The sequence below is a fragment of the Aptenodytes forsteri genome, unplaced genomic scaffold (assembly GCF_000699145.1).
Source record: "Aptenodytes forsteri isolate BGI_AS27 unplaced genomic scaffold, ASM69914v1 Scaffold385, whole genome shotgun sequence".
Taxonomy (NCBI): Eukaryota; Metazoa; Chordata; class Aves; order Sphenisciformes; family Spheniscidae; genus Aptenodytes; species Aptenodytes forsteri.
The window spans coordinates 499,908-507,819 of NW_008795031.1; positions in this window are offsets into that span (position 1 = coordinate 499,908).

The window sequence follows — 7,912 nt, forward strand, 5'->3', positions numbered from 1 at the left end:
CAGTGGCTGGTACCAGAGACAAGTCCGCATGCAAATCGCCTCCTGCCTGCGGGGCACAGGGTGCTGAGGCGGGAGGCTTCAATTGTCCCGGCTCTGTCAGGGCTTCTGGCGCCGGAGAGAGCTGCAACTTTCCTGAAAGAGGCACGGCAGGAGAACGGGCGAAGAAACTCCGTGACAGTCAGGCAGCCGGCACGAGTCCTCCCGCCCCGCACAGGGAGTCCGCCGGGGCGGCCCGGCAGAGCCGGCCGCCTCCACGCTCCACTGCGCTGCCTCGGCTTCACCGCTGCCAGTGGGAAGAGCAACGCTTCCTCCTGCGCTGGCCCCTAGGCCGGGAGATGCCGGAGGGTCCAAGGCTGGGCGGTGAGGGCAGAGTTTTTCGCCGCGCCTGAGCGCTGTCTCGGGACGCGGGGGGTGGTTCCACCACCACAGGAGAGTGGGACGCCGGGGCAGGGCCGGCCCTCGTGCGCGGGCAGCGCTCTGCTGGGCGGCGGCTGGAGGGGCTGGAGCCGCCCCGGTGCTCTGCGCGGGTCCGCTTGTGCTTCCTTAGCAAACGTCCTCTTCGTTCGCCGTTGTCCAACCGCTTGCACCAGTCTACGGTAGCTTGTGGGTCACGGGGAGCGTTGGCCATGTGGTCATCGCTGTTTGCCTGTGTGATTGATTTTTTTTTTACTTTTAGATGAGAGAGAAAGATAAGCCGGCTAACTACCTAGACTTTAATTAGTTTTGCCCTTCTAAATAGTGATAATGGAGAAATTTTGTTTCTTGCACAGTAGAAACCAACATCTGACGCTTCTGTTACTGATACGAATAAAGTGTTCTGACAAAGCTAAACCATTAGCAATGCTCATGTTTACAGTCTGTGTCTTTAGGACAAAATTTCTCATGAACGTTCTGGTTTAATGACCTAAATCATCGCATTTACATTGTAATGACCCGTTATGAACAGACCATGCTTTCTATACCTCATTGTATTGCTTAGCAGTGCACTTGCATTACCAGATCCTCAGTGTCGTCAAACATTTTGAAAAATCTTGGGGGGGGGGGGACACACCCAAACAACCACACAAACAAAAAGATGAGCCTGATTTCACTGATGCCAAGTAAGGACACGATACTGAAACATCTTTATTTCCATGCTTCCAGAAATTTCAGATGTGACACATGAATGTACTACAAGACTAAGTGTTCTTACAGCTTCACTAGTAGGAATTAAATGATTTATGTTCAAGTAAACTGTTAAGCATTTCTTTAACTCTTACCTCTGTGGTCCAAATACTCTCAACAGAAATAGTTTTCAGCTTGACCTCTCAAAACTTTCAGTGATTATTTGTTTGGCCAATATTGCAAAAGTCTTCACATAAGCAGCAGAAATTCTAACACGGCAATGCACTAAAATTTTCCATCATATTGTGTTAGAAAATAATGTTCGTAAATGATAAGTGAATTTGCAAAAACACTTTTTTTATTAAAGAAGAGAACATGATGGAAACTGTGAACTGTATTAGACAGTTGTTCAGATACTTTAAAGAATCTGAGTAAATAATAAATGTTTTCCATTTAGCTGAAGTGATTGTGGTGTGCCAAATTTATATTTCAATTTCTTTCCTTGAGGTGTAGGCTCATGGTTAAGTACCAATGTAATAGTGGTCGTGTTTTCAAGAAGATATTCTATGGCAATAGACAAACATGCTCAGAGTCCACCAAATGAAATGCTCTGCTACGGCTTTGTTGCAGAATTGGGCTCGAATAGGGGCTTGAATTGAAACCCATGTTTCAAATTAAAGTTAGTATTTGATCTTTACCCATTCTCACCATTTTCTTAAATCTCAGTCCGGTTCCCTAATCAGAATTAGCAATGACTTTTTCTTCATATAGGTTGACTGTTCTTTTCTGTTTCTATTTTGTTGCCAGCCTCCCACACAGTGTTTTCAGTCTAAACAGGTAATTTGACAGATACCACCTTTAAACCTACTGCTGTTTAAATGTAAAAGAATAGAATTAAGTAACCCATTTCTAACATTTGGAAAATATACAAACTGCAACTTAAAAATTAATATACTTTACGTGATATAAAACAGTTATAAATAAGTGATAAATAGCAATGCAAAATGAAGCAGTGCTAGAGTCTGTATCACAAGTAAGTGTTTATTCGTACATACCGTTTAGGGTAAATTACATAAGAGCATCATTATTGTGCTGACTCTTGCTTTCGTAAATATTCAAGCAGCCGTGTAAGCTAAGTTACATATTTTGTCTATTCTAAGGCATTAAGGCTGTATTCTACTTTGTCAGCTCAAAAGAGGAGATACAAAGATGTATTATTTCTTTGACTATTCAGAGAGATATGTTTGATCACTGAAAGGATTATTACACTTAGTCATTTCAGTGTATTTTGGACTTGTTTACCTAAAGGTTAAAAAGTTGTTTATGAAATTCCAAAAAGAAACATACATATGCCTGCTGTTTTAAAATGTAATTAATGGTGTAAATTAATGAATTATTTTCCCTAACTCACAGATAAGCTTTCATTTAGTACTGTGTAAAAATTACGCATTTTATTTAGCAGAACAAGTAGCACGTAGCATATCCCAGATGAAAAAAAGCTCTAGCAGGCCATGCCTAGTAGCTGAGGCTGGGCCAGGGCACAGCTCGAGCACTGCACATGGTCATTGATGCTGGGCAATAGTGAAGCCGATCTCTGGTGCTGTTCACCACGAGCGGTTTGCAATATGCAGTTTTGGCAAGGCTCTTTTGGTGGGGCAGGGGCTTGAGTCATATGGACACAAGTCGACTGGTGTAGCTTTCCCTCAGAGCTCGAGAATAGGCCCAGCATTTTCTGTTAACCTGCAGAGAGAGACATTCAGAGTAGATTTTTTAAATCTTACAAATTACCTCTCCCCCTCCTCAATTGCATAATTTTCTGAACTGCTGTAGCTATGTCCACAATGTCCACACCAAGGTTGCGGTGTCTGTGCCATTCACTGGCTCTTTAGGTTCACCTCTTGGATATTGTCTGTAGCGACCAGACAGCGCTCACAGAGTGCTTTGCCGGCATGGTCAGGGGAATGGTAACCCCCGTGGGAGGGAACTACAGCATCTGAGCATGGGGGGCAGGGGAAAGAATGTCTCCAGTTTTTGTACTGAGAGAATGGTGGCTATCTGTCCAAAAGCTGAGAGTACAGACAGATAATTAGAAATGATGGAGTAAGAATAGTTTAAAAATGCAGTGCTCTTCAACCAAAACAATAATTGGATGTGAGCAGTGGTGGTATAGGCCCATTTCAGAAAACATATGCTCTTAGTTAATTACAATATCTCAAGAAGAAGAAAATAACCTCCATAGAGGCTCACTTCTTAACCATTTTGAACTTCGTCACTTCCAATTGTCTATACCTTACTAAGATTCTATGAAGATTTATATAAACCCTCTAACTGAATGGTTATCACAGTTCAAAACTTAAATTCTTGAAATGCCTGTACTCCAGCAAAGAAACTAGGAAAATTGCAGCTTAGATTTCCATGTTCTTCAAGTGTTAGCAACTATCTTACACATAGATAACATGCATACTTTTAAAAACAATGTCCTTCTTTGGAGAACACTTAGTAATTTTTAAAACAACCTTTCCATTCCCTCATTGAGAAGAGGAAATACTAAAATATTGAAATCTTCTCTTGGCAGCAGAATTAACCTCTTGACCAGCAAGTATGGATTTCCTATCCTTTTTTGCAAAAAAGAGTGTACGCTGAGCAAATCACTTCAGAATTCGGGCTATTGTATGCAAAGATACTGATATATAATGAAGATATCCCAAAGTTTAGGCAGCAATTGAATTTGGAGGAAAATACGCTTGATTTCTGGGATATGCACATAATCAGGTTCTGACCATTTAAAACACACAATAAGAGTATGTAATGTTAAAAACATGATTGCATAGGTTCTGTTGGGCTCTTAGGTTTTTATTTCCTTTGTAAGGACTTGGATTCTTCCATGATCTTAATCGTAGTGTTTGGTCCTTCAGCTCTGAATGAAAAAGAAGAAAAAGGTGGTATTTTCCCAAGTATTATCCACTTACAGTGTTAGAAAGAATATACGGCATAGCTTTTTGTAACTTTATTCCTCTCCTTTCTTTGGTCAATAGTGAAGTAGTTAACTAGACTGTGAAATTATCATCATTAAGGCTCAGAATTAATACCCCTATGATATGAATATGGGACAATTTGCACCTTTCCCAGCAGTTTGAAAAACCTACAGTTTGTTCTAATTTCATAATTTAGAGATTTTCTGTGTGGTCATTCCAGACATACTAATAAGAAAAAGTAAAGAAAGCTTAGATTCTAAGACAACAAGAAAACAAACTTAAATACGTCACTGAGCAGCTGAAAGATGATCAGACTGAGCCTTGAATTTAGAAGTAAAGCTTACTCTGACTTTTGAAATAAAGAAGAAAAAGCTCTACAAATTTGTTTCTAGATGACACAAAGGAAAAATGCTGCAAGGCAGATTCCTCACATGCCCAGGAACCTGCAGAAGACCTGAGGATATCCAAAGAAAATAGGTGAGACTAGTAGATATGTATTGCCCTTTCAACCAGTCCTGTAAACAAGTTAGAATTAAATTACTATTACATTTTTTGTGAATGTTTTACTCCCTAGGAGCGATCACAACCCTACAGTGAAGTTCCTGGCCACAGGATTTCAATGGATACAGCAATGTAGGAAGCCAGACACACAGAGTGCTGGAATCAGTGCTGAGTCAGACTTCATGTTGATAGTCCAGACCTTTGCATCCATTCTGGGAGATCTGCCAGTGTTTAGAGGCCAAAACCCATGTCCACTCCATATGGAGAAGGAAGAATGGCACAGAAATAAATGGTGACCTCAGAAACTTTCTGGATTCCTAAGCAGACTTTTCCTAAAAAGGGTACTCTCTGGATTTGAGTTCATTTTTCGTTGGTGCAAAGCTTAGTATTTTCTTGGTGTCAGTTTCCTGTCTCTTTTCATGTATTTATTTAGAGCAGAAATCACTGCTCTCTTTCAATAGTTCAGTTATGCAAGATACTTTTCATCTCACATTAAAATTTATATCTTATTTGTTATCCAGAAATAGTGGCAAAGATTATTCTTCATTTCCTGACTGGATGCTCTCTGATATTGCTCAGGTAATCTTATGGATGAACAAACTGTTAGTCTACCAAACTGCTTAGACTTTTTGGGTAACTTTAAATCAGAGTCACAGAATAGCCATCATAATTCTCTTCCTAATAATGTAAAATACTCTTTTTCACTGCACAGGATTGCAGTAATACCCTGCAAAAATTTGCATTTACTTCTGAAAAATTATACATACAAAACAGCTTCTAATTTTGACATCCATGTTCTCCTTTATAGAAAAAATATATCTCAAGATTGGCAAAATTCTACTGCAAAAATGACTTGCACAAGCTAACGTAGTATGCCATGCCTTCAGCTGGAAAAGAAAATTCAGTAGCTGTGGCATAGCTAGAGAAAGCTTTCTGACTGAAGAAAGCTGAAAACATGGATGCATGTTCAGAACGAGATATTGTATCACACATATGGCAGCATCTGGAGTGTGGGGTTGAAGGAACAGTGTCCTACGAGGAAATATTTCTGGATGCCTCGGTTGTCTGAAATGCAGCCCATTCACCCCTACTGCTTACAGATGGCCACTGAAAACTTAGAAATCTGCTGAAACATGTATAGAATCCCACACCACATTGCGAATTTCTGCCAGTAGCAAGTCTGAGCAGCCCACAGCAGCAGTAACTTACTGTTTTGGCATGTGCATGGGCTTCAGAAGCCAGTTTTGTTACAAGTCAGAGGACTTCTCTGCATTCTGTGACCTTACCCTCCCCAGGAGCATACTACCCTTAGCAAAGTCTTAACATTCCACAGTCTGGGCTTCTAAGAGAGGCACTTTTCTCAGAGATGCAAACAATAATGTAGCATGAATTTTCTTTCAGCTTCTAAGCACAGAGAGGGAGGAGTTCGGAAGAAAATATGAGAAAAAGGAAGAAAAAGGCAAGGAATAGTAGAATAGCAGAAACAGAAGGAAAAAGGGAGAATGGACAGCTGTAGTGCTTTAAAAATCTTTATTTCTATCTTTATTTCTTTTTAAATAAGCCAACAGCAGTATTTCATGTAGACATAGCATAACACTGAAAAGACAACATTAATGTCAAATTACTGTTTATGACTTCGGAGTGCAACACTCATAAAGTAGCGACATGAGTATAAAGTGCAACTTTAGTTGCAGAGCTTGAACTAAAATAACATTTTCTCTTCTCCATTGTCTTCCATTCCACTGTAACTGCTATGTAGCACACCTTTTGGGAGCAATTAGCAGTGTCTGTATCATTGCACATAGCCAAATTAGATATTATGGGTATCTCAGTTTGCCCAATTTCGGTGAAGGAGGTTGCATACACACTAGCATCTCAACAACATACATAGAAGCATGGTCAAGAGTTTAAAAATATTAGAAACCTGGAAACATATATGATGACCCCCCTATAGGTACAGTGGTACATATAGTGGATCTGCTAGCTTACCATTATGGCTTAATAATCACATTCATCAGCTTTTAAAATGCAGTTTTTCTTCTGCTATATATCCATCTAATGGATGTTCTTACACAAATGCATAATGACAGCTGGTAGAGTCTATGGTATAGTCTGTACTTAATCTGTTCCTCACATTGTGCAAATGAGGCTCCCCCCGCTCAGAGCAGTAGCATAACCTGCCCTTTGTATGTATCAGAATTGGTATTGTTTAGCAATTTAAGGAATATATAAAACTATGCTGCATCATCATCATCATCAGTAGGAATGAATAATAAAATCTATTATAAAAACCTCAAAGTCTATGCCAGCATAGCATCTCTTTTTGAGATTTTAGGTTCCTCTCAGTAGCATGGACGCGTTTTGTTTTATTAAGGGGGTGTTCATAATTTATGCAACTCTTCAATTTATGCCATTATCCTATAAATAGGATACATTAGAGAGGAAATCTTACCATGCAAACAGTCTTTCGAAAGTGGGACCCCCTAGGGTTTTCTACCTTCAGAACCAGATGCTTACTTTGCACAGCAGACATAGTAAGATAAGTGAAAGATATCATAGTCCAATGGACTGAAGAACAAAGGGAAAATATAGTTTAGAGTCACTCGGTAATTTGTAACCCCATATTCTTTTGAGAAAATTTAAAAGATTTTTAATAGTCCACCTTACACCATAGTAAAGCTAAATTATTCTCAAAATTGGTTGACTGAAATACATCGATTTTGCTGATATTAGCAGTATACATAGTGTTTATCTCCTTCATATTGTATCTGCTCACAACAAGATTTAATTCAAATTCTCCTCTCCTACTTAAATCCACAAGTGACATCCAAAAATTCATATAACACTTCAAAAGGTAAAACTACGGTTACAATTTTTTGAAGTGTCTCAGTAACTTAGAATCCTTTTCAGTCTTCCTTTTTAATCCCTCTTGAAAATGAAATTTAAATTTTGAATCAAGCTGCTTCCAAAAATGTTGCTCTAGAGACAATCCTTTGGCGATACTGATAGTTAGGAATTAAAATAGCTTAAAAAGGAGGAAATCAGAGTTCTTGATTGTTTCCCAGTCTCACTGATTTTAAAAGGATTTAGGTGGAAGCTCTCCAAAAAAAAAATCCTGAAGAATAACCACTCCCTAGCCATTTCCCATCAGGCACCCAAGGGACAAATTTGCCCTCAATTTCATAAAATCATTTTCATCAGTACCATTGAGTGTAGAGCATTTTTGTAGTGTTCTCCAATCATAAAAACAAATTACTTTGCACACATTGGTGTATGCAACAGAGTAAAGTGAACCGTTTAACCTTTATGTGTATTGGTCCAAAAGAAAAAAT